Source organism: Numida meleagris, chromosome 7 (assembly GCF_002078875.1).
Source record: "Numida meleagris isolate 19003 breed g44 Domestic line chromosome 7, NumMel1.0, whole genome shotgun sequence".
Classification (NCBI taxonomy): domain Eukaryota; kingdom Metazoa; phylum Chordata; class Aves; order Galliformes; family Numididae; genus Numida; species Numida meleagris.
Window position 1 is genome coordinate 2,235,078 of NC_034415.1, and position 12,655 is coordinate 2,247,732.

Below are 12,655 nucleotides of genomic sequence, written 5' to 3' on the forward strand. Positions count from 1 at the left end.
GTGAAGCCCATTAAATCTGACGTCAGGCCGAAGGAAGGCGCTGATGGAGTGGTTGGGGGGGGGGGGGGGGTTGGCACACACCTGCATTGTGATCCCCACATATGCCTTGTCTTCACTACAAAATTACACTGAATTAGAAAACAAGCTTGAGAAATTGCAAGGACTAGCAAACAATAGCCACGATTTTCACTCCACATAGACACAGACAAATCATTTCAATTTCACAGCAGCCAGTCATAGGCAATCTCTTGTTCCAGGGAGGTTCACACAGCTGACATGCTGTCATGTGTAAAATGACCATTAAGCTGTAGTCAACTTAATGTCAGCAAATGTGACTCCTCAAGGCTGTGCCTGATGCTACACAGTCTCACAGCCCTGATTGTTACAAGCTCCCGTGCTTGATTATATTCTCTGGAGACAACACAAGGATAAGGGGGAGTGGGAAAGAGACTAGAAATCCTATTGACATCAGCTGAAAGGCTCATTTACTTAGGAGTGCTTTGAATCAAGTTGTGATTGGGTTTGACATACTGAGGCGATGAAGGAGCCCCAGTCCAGGAGCCAGAGCCAGCACTGCACCCTTCTACAGGCATGGGGCAGCCAGAATGGCCTCGGCACACACACCTCCAGCCTGCACTGAGGCCGCAGTCCCAGCGTGGTGCTCAGATGTGAAGCATACGTCTTCCGTGAAATTAAATGAATACTGAAAAGTGAACATTTTGAAGGGAAACAGTGTAAGCCAAAACACAGCCTGAACTCCACACACCAAGGAAGTATCCTCCACACAGAAGGAATACTCAGTGTCAGGATGAATGGCTTAGGCTCGACCCCTTAGCAGTTACTGACAAATGCCCTGACTTTTCCAAAATGGAGGAAGTTAGTGACCGGCACGCTGATTCCAAATTTGGCTAAGCCAAAGCAGAGACAGGAGTAGAACAGAGAATTTATTTGAAAAACAAAAGCTTTGAGGTGCGGAATGAGTAACAGTAGGAAACCTCAACATAATTAGGGGGCATTACTTTCTGCTTTTCTTGGATGATCTAATATTAAAATTACTCCCGTGGCAAGAAAGCAGGCACAAGATCCTGCAGTGATTCTGCAGTGGGGGGACATCACTAGATAGCAAAGAAATTACTTTCCTTTGATTCCTTACCCTCTTCCTGTCTTACGCAGCTGTACCAACATTTGGGGGGCAGGAGAAGCTATTTCTTAAATTTTTCAGCTGTCTTTTTCTCCACCTGAATGTTTAACTGCCAGCCCAGGTAGCACTGTACAGCATGGACCTCTGTTAGCACTACCCAAGGTGGACACTGATCTCCTCAAGCACTTGTTGATGTAATCAGCACTGCTCCACTTGCCCTCCTGGACTACCTCAGCATGCTTTCCACCAGTGATCACCTACTTATGACATGCTTCCTTTCTCCCATTCTTGTGAAAATCTGCCCTGTCACCAGCTGCTCCTCTTGTGAAGCTTCTGTCCTCCTTTCAAGGCTGTTCTGTACCCTTGTGGTTCTAATGGCCACATACACATCTTCTCTAAAACACATCTTCCCATGAATGCAGCTCCTTGACCGAAAACACAAGCATGTGGCACAGCAGAGGCCACTAGCAGCAGGAGACAGCCTGTCTACAGGGGAAGATGCAGCTTTGCATGCACACATCTCTCCTCCAGACCCACTCTGCCTGCTTTATTAAAGTCGGCATGGCCAATTACACTAAAAAACTCATCTGAAAAACAGGGAACAGTTAAAGCAATCAAACAGCTTCAGGCTCTGTGAAGCCCAAATGTGGCTGCTCATGCCAGCCGAACCAGCCTGGTCAATGCCAGCTCTCACACAGTCACACTGCGATCACAGCAATGACCTACCCATAGCCTCTCTATCCCTCATACCTGAGAGGTAAATTGGGTCTAAAGTGCTTAAGCTTTCTGGATGTGATTTTATTGAACTATGGCCACTATGAAGAGCTACCACACATTATGATTAGTTGCGTGCTATTGAGAGAGAAATCTGAGCTTTGAGCCCTCCGTGCATTTGCACAGAGTTACTACATTCAGTCCTACTTCTGGATGGGGACAGGGTGGTTGCATTGCCACTTTTAGCTGTGCAGAGGTAAAGGCAAAAGTAGACTTTAAACAAGTTGGCAAGTTAAACAAGTTTCTTTTTTAAATGAAGAGTTACATCAATGGAATATTGAGGAGCCAAGAAAACGTCTGCTGAATTTACAAGGGCACAAAATATCTCGTACGCAACATTCAAGTATTCAGAACAATGGCAAACACTCATTCCATGCAAAGAAAAAACAGAAATGAGGTTTAATTTAAAAATACTCTAAAATGCATTTCAAATAAATAAACAGAATGTAAAGCTGCACACTCTGTATCATCAGTTACCTACCACAGATGACCACAAATGACTATAGAGATCACCACTGAGTGGAACAAGCCTTGAGGTTTAACGCAACATCAGTTAGGTGGTGCCTGCAACAGCCCTTTCCCCTCAGCATTTGACTCCTCCCATGGTTCACGGTCCCAGCTCACCCCCAGCCCAAGCACAGGGCTGTATGTCCGTGCTGGGAGGTGGGTCAGGGCCTGGCTGCCATCCCCAGCCTGCTGTCCCCCATGCTGGAGGCCCTGCAGGTTCCAGGGAGTCCCCAGCCTTTGCAGCACTCTGATGAACTTGTACCTGACATGCAGCAATGCAATTCCCACATGAAGTGGTATAATGTCAACAAGTGGCGTAACAGAAAGTCATAAATAGACGACATTCTCGCTTGGTAATTTCTTTTTCATTAATATCTCTGAAAACAGAGTCTCGGAAAACACCTGAAGAGCTTTTATGAAGAATTCCATCTCTCCAGCCATGTTCTTGCCATGGAAACCTGCTGCCTGTCAGCAGAGCACCATCAAAGCATGCTATCACGAAGTGTAGGCAGTGGGCAGAGGTGGTCTAAGCCCGGCAAAAATTTTGGTGTGAGAGCAGCAATTCCAGCCCTGTTCTGTTCCAGGAATGCACTACAGGTAAATGGCAATTAAGCAAGAAACATGAACACTTTGTCATGTTATGCTCTTCTTCATGTATACAATAAATTTACTTCACAATGGTTTCCTCCAGCTCATCGAAGGAAAAGAGGAAATGCCTACTATACAATACACAAGTGTCATATATTCCTGCCAAGCTCACAGAGGCCTGTCCTTCACAGATTTGATTATTCCTCATTTTATGGCAGAATAAGGCACTTCAAACTCTGAGTCTTCCCTGAGGAATGTTAGCGCTTGTTGGAAGTACATGACCCAACCAGTATTACTACAAAACACTTGGAAAATGTTACATCGGAGTACTATTAATACACTCTATTGCACTTACAGGACATGACTGCATGTGGAAAATCTGATTACTTGCAAGCTTATTAACTTACTGAGATTCCTCACTGCTTTCAAGAAAGATAGGCTACAACTCCACAACTGAATTACCTGACCCAGGGCAATTCCTGAAAGTCTTCTCTTGCCCCAAACACTTTATTTATTTACAAGCATACCAGACTCCATCTTCTTATTGAATTTCCATACTGCTTTTAGAAATACTGAAATTTTTCTCCAAAGACAGCTAGTTTGGTTAAAATTAAATACCACGATAGGCTATGTAGAACCGTGGTAAGAAAAACATCTTAGATGAAACTGTCAGCTGCTGTAAATGAGCACGAGTCGGGTAATACCAACAGAGCAGCAATCAACTCATTTTTGTGCTATCTTTTTCTGAGCTCTGCATCTACATACAGCTCAGGTACTTCACAGGTATTGCTGCTCCAGAATGCCCAGGGACTTTTGCTGCTCCTCAGTGCTGTTTCTCACATTGGAACCTGGAATCATTAAGAGAAACACCTTGTGCTGGAGGGGATTGCTAGACTGACAAGGCACAAGAAAAGCAACGATGTCCATAGTCACTATTGTTGCTGGGCTCATATGCAGCTGTTTGAACTTCCAAAACAGCAGAGCATGCCGTCAATGAAACTGGCTGCAGAGTACAACACAGAATTAAAGCAAATCTCAAAGCCACAGTGAGTCTTAATAAAACTAACTTGTTCTGAGAAAACTTCCATGATTTTTTTTTCCAGTCAGATCAAGCTTTAGATGACGGTGCTGGATTATTTTCAAATGAGAATAACTAAGAAGCAGAACTTACCCCAGAACACAATGCAGTGCTCCCCAGGATACTGGTTGTTTAAACTGAAAAGAATGATACGACCCTGGTCAATGTAACATGAATATTTGTCACAGCTTTGATCTATACAGAAATTTAATAATTCCACAGTACAGCATGGTGCTTTAAAATTGTGATTCACTTGTTTGAGATGATTAGCTCAAGCACTAAGACCAATATTTATACTCTTTGGTGGTTAAGAAAGATGCCATATTCTAGAGAAAATATGTTCTACACAGAACCATGTGGACTCGTCAGCAAACACGGAATGCAGTCATATTTACTAATGTGATATTAATTACTTTGTGGATAGTAAAGTTGAGTCCCTGATTGGCTTTGGAGTGAAAATATCTTTCCTTTCCTTTAAATGGTGAGCAAACACGTATCCTACATACAAACATACTCCAGCTTTTCCCAAAATCTTGTGCAGTTTTTAAATTGAACTTGAGATTATTTCTCTAATATCAGCTGGAAAAAGATGAGATTAGACGTGCACTAGCCAAGGCAGCATGTAATTAAAATTCAAAGCACTAACAAAAACTGTACTTGGCTGTTTATAGGTGAGATGCAGGCATAAAGTTTAATGAGCCTCTTTGTTTTCTCACCCCCTTGCGACTTGTTCCAACTCTTAACTATTCCTTTGCCTTGTAAACCTCGGGTCTATGAGAGGTGAGGACCAGCCCGAAGGTGCATAACATAACAAGCATGTCTGAGTTTATGTTACACTGCCTCGCTTCCGCTTTGCTGCTCTTGTGAGCCTGGAGTCTCGCAGAGTACTAACAGCAACAAAGTTCAGAAGTCATCCAATAAATTGGCACTGATACAGTTACAAATGTTTGCACAGCAAAAATATTAGTAGTACATGCACAAGCGTTTGCTGACCTTATAGGCTACTACTGGAGTTCAGAATTCAGCGTCTCTGTGAAAGAGTTGGGAATTCAAAGAGCAATCTTAACGGAGACTTATCAACTAAAGGAAGTCCACTGCAATGACACGGGTTGGCAAGAGGTTCAGTACTTGACTTAAAACCGCCAGCTAATGCCCTAAATAAATTTTAGAGGGGTAATATTCAGCTCCTCTGCACTGCAGTTGCTTTTGCTGACCTCAGCAGTGCTGTATTTTTTGTGGATTTTTTCTAATACATTCATGAGGCAGAGAAGGACTGTTTTCCAAAGATCACATAGAGGTGCTGCCATAACTAACAGACTTGAAATCGTCCCTCTGTAACCCAGGATACTGAATTCAACTCCCTTTCACGGGGTCATTCCTGAAAATACACGTCTACTGCACCACAGAAGCACAGATGTCAGAGCACTATCATCAGTGCACTTAAAACCATCTTAATCTTTTGTAATTCATTCTGAAAGGCTGGAAATGTTAACTGACATCAAATTGATCAGGCACTGTTTTTAATGAAAACAGGTCTGACCCAGATTACAAATTATGAGCCTCCAACTTCCAAACCCTCTTCATATTAACACTGGCTGTCCATCTATAGCACAATCTGAGCCAGTTCTGAACTTGTAGACAGCTCTCTATCATCTGCCTCTAATAGGCTGAACAAAGCTGAGACTAATTACTCACTCAGGGCTGGAAACCATAAAAATTATTCCTCAGCAAACCTATAACGTATCGTGCTTAATTACAGCATGTTCGTCCCTAAGCATACCATTGCACCATTGGCAGACAGACTAATCCACCATATACTTAAAGAAGGGGACAGTCTACTGCTTTTCCACTACTCCTGCCTAATGTTAATAAAATAACAATGTCTATAAATAATTAGATGTTGGAAATAAGGGTACTGTTCTAGTTCTGCCCTTGTCTTTTTTTATTTGACTCGGTATTTCAAGAGAGAGTGATCCAATGGCCTCCAGTTCTGACCTTTATCAAGTATTCCCGAGTTCTGCAGCTCAGCTTTTCTAATCTTAGCTTGACTCCTCTTCAGTGACCCCCCTTCTTGCAGACTTCCCAATTACCTCAATATTCACAGTATTCCCTAAAGCGCCACTACACGAAACACTATTATCTCTTATCTATTTTATCTATTAACCTCAGGAACACCGGCAAGCTATTACAGGCAATCACTGTGCTTAGAGAAAGAGAACAGAAAAGGGGCTGTGCTTTAAAGCTGTATGTGGAAATTGTTTGCATTTAGGCTACATTTTGAATTTCTTCTGAAGGAAAATGAACTAGATATTTCAGAAGCAAAGCCAGTGTATCTCAGTTAAGCCTTTCAGCTGTTTTGCATTCAGTGAAGTACTCATATATTTTTTAAAGGTGTTTCTACTTGCTTGCATTTTTTCCACACACTTTCTGTTCCTCACTCCTCATGGAGAATTCTTCATAAGGGAAGTGCCACCTGGGGATAAAGATGTGCTGGATCTCTAACTCAAGCCCCTTAGCCTTCCACCCAGGTTGACTGCCCAATTCTCAGGTTGGTGATGCTATGCATCTGCTTGGGGATGGGAAGCTGAGGAGCAGAATGCTTTGCAAGAAAAAGATAGTTTGGGATAGAAGGAGCAGTCAACACAGAATAGTATGAGACAATAATAGCATGAGACAGCAGTTAAAGCTGGAGGAGAGATCTGCAGGAGCAGAGATCATCTCCACTTGCAAAACCAGTGAATTATTTACTTACTTTCTGGACAAAAATGTTTGGGGTCTTCTGAAAACTGAAATTCAGAAATAGCATCTGTGAAGACAGCTGAGATCAGTCTTTCCTCCTCACCAACCATTTGTTTGGCTGTTTTAATTGCAGAATTGGCCATGTGATCAGATTGGGTAACAGTGCTGATTTCATTATTTTTCTGATTCACAAACAAATTCAAAACATAAAATCTTGATCCTTTTGTTGCTGTTACTCCTACTTTTTAAGAACAAAAAATACAATTTTCCACTTTTCCAAAAAGCTCCAAAGACTTTTGAAAACTATTTCTGATTTTGAGTGGCAGAGGAGTAAAAAAGCCTCTAAGCATGTGGAGAAAGGAGAATGTGTGGGGCTCTGCTGTACACATGGGATGAGATTTCAATAGCACCATTCCTGTTCAGTCTCTTTCAGAAAGGGTCACAGAGCCCCTAAGTGCTCAGTGTGATTTAGAGGGCCTGAAATCTTCCAAGTTATAAATAATAATAATAAACCCTAAATATTTGGTACTTTCCACGTTTTACAGCTGTCGTTTAATCACAGAGTTAAATTTTCTCTTAAAATCAAGCCTACAGTGAATTCCCTTCCTGACTATATCGCAGCGCTAATTCCGTCTCTACTCAGTAGATGGCACCATGAATTCATCATACAGGACGAAGGCCAGAAAGAAGTAAAATTTCATCCCAGCGAAAGAGCATACACCCAATCTGACACATAAAAGATCAGGAATTAAATTTGGAAGGTGCACCTTCCCCTCATGTCACCCTTCCAAAAAAATAAAAAGTCTGCGGAGCACGCTGCGTTATGCACTGAGACACAATCAGCAGCTACGCCTAACGCGTCCCCAGCTTCCCTTGTCACTGACCTACATTGCCTCGTGACTTTCTGTGAGATTAATAACAAAAAAGATAACCTTTTCTCCGTCCTCTCAAGCTCTGAACAGCGGCACCACTAGAGCAGGTCTCCCCTCGCTGGAAGGAGTCAGAGGCTGGCAGGCAGGATGGAGCTCCGGCCCCACAGGTTGACCTCACCTGGGGCTTCTCCATTAGCCCCGATACTGCAGCATTTGCGTGAGCTAACCACAGCTTGCTGGCAACTGTAAGGCTGACTACAGAGAAGTGGAGAAAAGTTGATAAGCCACTTTCTGCTGCACAAACTGCAACACTTCTACCTGGAATTGTAGAGACAGCCCTTACCATGCTGTTCAGCAGTGCCCTTTGACCCCAAGGAGCACCGCACGAGGCCAGCCCTTACCACAGCAGTGCCTGTCAGCCAGGAGGCAAGCTGTGAGCAGAGGAGCAGCTTGGCCCACCCGGCTGTCCCTTTGCTCCCGGCCTGGCCATGCTCACCCAAACCAGTGCCATGGGACAACTGGTTTGCCAGAGGCACTTGCCTGGCACCTCCCCATACCCACCCTGTTGCTGTAGGGCTTTGCTGGCAAGTGCTCAGCATAGAGTACTGTGCACAAGAGCATGACAGAGACATGCAGGATGTGCTCAGCCCCATCAAAAATCTACCGCCTCGAACGTGGGCTCTCCATGCCCGTACATATGAACAGTGAGTGTGAAAATCCTGTCCACCCATCTGTTACTTAAGGTTTCTTTCTTTTGCTGCATGTTAGAATTTCTCCCCACATTGCCTTCAGCAGCACAAATCACCTCAGTGAAATTTGTAGGATCAGTAACTAGTACGTGTGGTCATCATCTAAGCATTGTAACAACTTCAACGCTATGGACCTCCAGCTCCATGTATTCTGCTCTCAATGAGCAGTAATTTAAACCTGCAGCAATAGAAGCACTGCTCTGAGAAGCAATAGCTCTACCACATGAAGCACGGAAATACTGCCCACAGAGAAGAAGAGTTCAGACAACAGTCCCAACCACGGCAAGAAGTGATGTTTGAAGACAGAGAGCAAAGCAGCACGGGAGGGAAAAGAGGAGCCTACCTCCCACAGCATGGAGCTGCCTGGTCTCAGGCCGTGGAGGAGGTGCCATGCATCTGTCCTCTCAGGGTTCACAAGCCATTTCTCTACCTGGCCATCCCTCACTGCTTTCCCAGACTCCTCAATAGACACAGCTTGGGAATTACCAGCACCATTGGTTGTGACACCATTGACTGAGCATGAGCAACACCAGCTTGGGTTTTGCCTCCAGTCAGTGCTCAGTAATGGCACAGCACAAAGGCCCCGCTGGTAGGGTGAGAAGGGCTGTCTGTTGTCTGTCCCTGGAGCAAGATGTGAGAGGGCCTGAGATGGCAGCAACTGCACTGTCAGAAGCCATAGTCTCAGGAAAAAGGTGGGACAGTGGAGATTAAATGACAGCATTGAATCAAGGAAGGACTCTCCCCAGAGGCTGGGACAGTCCAGGCTTCTCTGCAACACCTGCTAGGGGCACGCAGGAGGGCCCAGAGCTGTCCCTGGGGAACCCTGGCAGCCACTGGCTGAGGGGCAGCCTGCGGACACAGCTGCAGGACAGCAGGGCCCACAGCCAGGCACCCGGCTGCACGCCTGCTTCTCAGCCTGCTGTTACGACTGCTTAGGGCATGACCACCCTTTCCTCAGGCTGCTTCTCCAGTTTACACGGACTGGTAATTTTTTTTTTTTTTTTTGCCTGAGAGGGTGGCAGTGAGAGACAGGATTTTCACCTGAGAGACGTGGCCTCAGCTGCAGCCCGAGCACCTGCATAGCCACGTTCACCACAGGTGGGGACAGAGCTGGGCCAGGGAACGCTGAGCAGCACCTCAGGCCACGCAGCGAAGTTATGAAACAAAAACAACAAGCTGCTTGAAAATCAGTCTGAAATACAGCAACCTGCAACTGCTGCTCAGCTCAGACAAAAACAAGGGTTGGCATTACACAGTCCAATGGCAGGGAGGAAAGGGCCAGCAACAATACCAACAAATTTATGCAATTCATTCACATTTGTTATCAATACAGGATTGTTTCTCCGGAGACTTTCTTCCTCATCAGGCAGATTTTTCAATACAATTTTCTCTCAGCTTCAAGTTGGACTTTTCAAAGCTAGCTGTTTAAAAGGGGAAAACTATTCTCTTCATCACGGCTTAGAGAAATGAACATTATTTGTGCTGCAGTATATTAGCAATATACAGTTAGGAATTTCACTTAGTGAGAAAAGCTAATGATCGAAATACATCCTTGGGATGCCCAGAGCATGTGGCTCCTTGTGGCTGCTGCTTCCAAAAGGGAAGCACAGAGCTGCCACCATCCTGCCCCTTCCACAGTGGGCAGGCCTTCAGCATCACTCTCCAGTTCTCAGAACTGCTGATATTCCTGATTTTATGTGCACCTGCAGCTGGCCATTGTTTAGACAGCTTCTGTGTTATTACAGGGTAGCCATGACTGATCTCACTGTAAGTGCTGCTGAGCAGCCCTTAGAAGCAGAGCTAAACCCACACCTCTCCCCTTCACTCACCATTTGAAATTACATTGCTTTACAGGACTCCACAAGGCACAACGAGGAAAGAAGCCAGCTGGCAGCAGACCCAAACGCGAGTGCATCCCACCATTCACAGAAGATACAAACAAATGTGCATGCATCCACTGGTACAATAGAAATAATCTTCTTCAAAGTTTGACTGGGCTGTAGTGCAGCCAGACGTTGTAAGTACACTCACATGACTGTAGGAGTTATACCACAGGTGAGCCCCAGAGCCTGCTGGATTCAACCTGAGAGGAAAGAATGTCTTCCAGCTGCGTAACCATGGAGTTCCAGATAATCTTCAGGCTAACAAAATTCTGCAATTCCTTGCAAAGAAGCATCAAACTCTTTAGATTTAACCTTGAGCTAATGCTACTACCAACCTAGAAAATATGCAGCTGTGTAACAACGATTTAAATTCAAAACTCAGAAGCAAAGAATATTATACTGACACAGTGCACATTATGAAATATCCCATCTTAGATGTCTCACAGACCCTTACTAGATTTTTGTTGCTTTTTTTTTTTGCTTTTTTTTTTTTTCCCCTCTTCGGTAGAGGTGTTCTGTTTTTGGTAATATTTCATTAACAGGAAGGCTGAAGACTGTATGCCACTATATGCACTTGCACCATATTTCTTTAAATATGCTCCAGGAAATGCCATACTCATGAACTGCTCTGTAATGTAATCCTTCAGACTGGAGCAATTCATAAGATCTCCAGAACAAAAAAGCTTTTTCAGCAGGTGCAGTTAACCAGGAAGTGAGTACATGCCACATTAGCATCCCCTAAGGACTTCTCATGCTCAACAAGAGTACGGCCAGTTTGTTGCTTTGCTCAGAAAGCCATCACAGGACAGATGTCCTCATTAGAGCTCCATTTTCACATTCTCTGGAGTTTGGAGCAGAAGCTTTGCCGTCTCCCCTCCAAGACCTTTATTGCTGGTACCCCAGGACAGGCTTGAAGGAAAACTCTCGGCCCTACAGTCCAAAAAGTTCACGGTGTAAGAAGCAATTCACACTAAGGATAAACTGTGAAATGCATTCTAAGAAGTGTTTTATTACCATTTTCTATTCAAGCCTTGTGCAGGAGGTAGACATCTTTCTTTGACATAAAGCTCCTTGTCCCACCACCAGTGCGAGAGCTCCAGGGAAACAACTGCAAATTAGTTTCCAAGCTTATTTGAAGAAAGGTTTAATAATTGGAAGAGGAAACATAATATTCAAATCTAAAAGCTAGATTTCTCAACGTTAAAGGTGGTGCAGCAAGATTGGCTGTAATAGCACAGGAAGAACAACAAAATATCCCTGCACAGAGAAGCTGCACATGGTCCAACACCCACTGAAGTCACAGCTTTCTTCCTGCTGACTTCAGTAAGGGATGAGGCCCCAGGGAAGCTCCTGGGAGACAAAACAGCGAGAGGGTGGGGCTGGCCTCCTCTCCCAGCACACCGCACACAGCATCACACACTGCAGCAGGTAGCACACAAGGTCAACAGCACCCTTGCTGCAGCACACAACGCCCAGTGCTCTATGATAAACTTGGGCTGCGTGACAGCTCCAGCTAATTACCCATCAGGGTGTATTGACCCAGCACCATGGGTAAACGTATGGCATTAAGCTCCCAAAAAGCAGCAGTGAAAGGATGAGTCTGTCCTAAGTTCTGCACTTTCTCCTCTCTGCTGGAGCAGACTAAGTAAGAGCAGGATGACAAGCTACATCAGGTTGGCATGGGAGGCAATAGCCTCAGAGGCTAATGCCTCCCTGGAGCCTGCCAGGTGTCAGCAGGATGCCACCGAGAGAGCTGAGCTGCTCTGCAAAGGCTGCACCAGTGCGGTGTGGCTACACGCTGCAGACAAGTGGAGCCCTGTACCTACATTCAAGAATAGTTCATCTCAAACTGTTTCTAACTCCACTGATAAGAGAATATAAATATACTCACAATATACGTAAGCAAACCTAATTTGTTTACAGTTAGCAGAGAAAGGTTTCTTAGTGTTTTTATTAAGCTTTTTTTTTTTTTCCAACAGTATGATTACTTATTGCTCACTTGCAGCAGTAGAAGGAATTTGTAGGTCTTATGTCACAGAAGGAAAATATTATCAGGTGACGGTACAGCAAAACTGCACAGACAAGAACGGAGCAACCTTAGATTACTTGAGCAAACGACCCAGTCTCCAGGGTCTTCTACGCTTTCAAGATTGAAATGGATGCACTGCAATCCTTACGCTAAAAGAGGGCAAGTCTGATATAAAAAATACTGAAAATCACTGGTCGTTTACAGCCAGCTGTGCCTTCAAACTAATTTTTTTTTTTAACAGCATATTGTATGCATTTTCTTGGTCCAATTCATTAAACACTACACCCAACCATAC